General features: G+C 39.8%; 1 pseudogene; it reads right to left on the bottom strand.

Annotated features, from left to right (window-relative positions):
• Window positions 1-544: 544 nt before the first annotated feature.
• LOC101286586 (dnaJ homolog subfamily B member 6-like) lies at window positions 545-1,280 on the bottom strand (annotated as a pseudogene).
• Window positions 1,281-1,551: the final 271 nt, after the last annotated feature.

Below are 1,551 nucleotides of genomic sequence, written 5' to 3' on the forward strand. Positions count from 1 at the left end.
CAATTATACTTCAATAAAATAAACAATTGTCAAAACTTACTAAGCTGCCAGCATTCATGCATACTAGAAAATATCCTCAATTTATATCAATTAAACCAGAAATGCATTACTGTTAATGCATTAATATCTTCCACTACTAAATACTGAAAAATTGAGATTATTTTTGTGGAAGATTCATCCTGGCAATGTTAACTTCACAGCAGGCTGACACTACTTAGCTCACATTTCAAACACAATAGAAAGGCAGGTCTATGCTAGTGTTAGTGTAGGAAAGAGCTACAGGCACCCTGGGTTACATTTAATAGAAAACAAAGTGGATGCAGAGTTTTACAACAATTTTAAAGACCAAAAAATGGTCCTATTATGTGGTCCGAACAATAAACTCAAAGTTTATGACCAATAGTGGTTTGGATGAGCCGTTTACAAATACTTTAGGTACAGTTATACTGAAAGATAGTTCATTTGGCATCTTAAAAAAAAGTTCCTATCACTCTTCAGATGGAGCTTGTTATAGTTAACATTTCTGTTAAGTGCATGCATTGAATTACTTGTTATCCAAGCATAGCAGCTGTTCCTTACCATTTAGCCTTAAGGACTTTAATTGGTCATCTTCAATGTCTACTCTTTCTTGACCGTTCTCGACAATTCTCTTTGTAGTGATTTTTCTGCCATTAACAATTTTAGAAGTTGATATAGATTTGAAGTTGCCCATTCCACTACCTCCAAGTGATGTGGAAGAGAATGAAGTGAGGCCCTCGTGATTTAGGGAGGCAAAAGAAGTAAATCCGGTATCAAAAGAACACCCACCCCTCCAAAATATGGAAAGCCACTGAAGGCAGAGAAAAGACTCTGTGCCTCAACTTCTGCTTCCTAGATCCGCAAAAAAGGCCTCAAATGGGTCTTTGAAGAAGTCCAATGAAAACGGACCCCTTCCACCAAAAAATTCCCTGAAGACGTCATCTGGGTTATGGAATGTGGAGCCAAACTGAAAGGGACTGTTAAAATGACTTCCACCTGCACCTTCACCATTTAACCCTTCCTTGCCATATTTGTCATAGATATCCCGTTTTTAAGCATCTGATAACACCTCATAAGCCTCAGCTACTTGTTTGAATTTTCTCTCTGCTTATTCTTTATTCTCAGGATTTTTATCTGGATGCCACTTTAGTGCTAGTTTCCGATATGCCTTTTTTATATCCTTAAAAGGCTGAGTGATGTCTCTGCACGCCTAGAACTTCATAGGAGTCCACCACGTTTTGACAGGCTGTTGAAAGGAGCATGCGTTTCTGCCTTTAAGGTCATCTACGTGGGACCTAGGATGTGGGAGCCGGTGGCAGGAAGACAAAGCAATGGGGTGTGGCCTGGGTGTCCCCTCTGCTCATGCACTGCTGAGCTGGTAATGGTGGCAGCCTGCTGTTTCTCAGGATTTAGTCTTATATGCCTCTTTGTCTTTGTGCATGATATCCATTCTAGCTGAAAATTGCATCCTCTTAATTTCCCAAACCTCTTAGCCTGGTGTGGTAACCAGACTCTGTGCTGGTCTCCAATAAA

The sequence above is a fragment of the Orcinus orca genome, chromosome X (genome assembly GCF_937001465.1).
Source record: "Orcinus orca chromosome X, mOrcOrc1.1, whole genome shotgun sequence".
In the NCBI taxonomy this organism is placed as follows: domain Eukaryota; kingdom Metazoa; phylum Chordata; class Mammalia; order Artiodactyla; family Delphinidae; genus Orcinus; species Orcinus orca.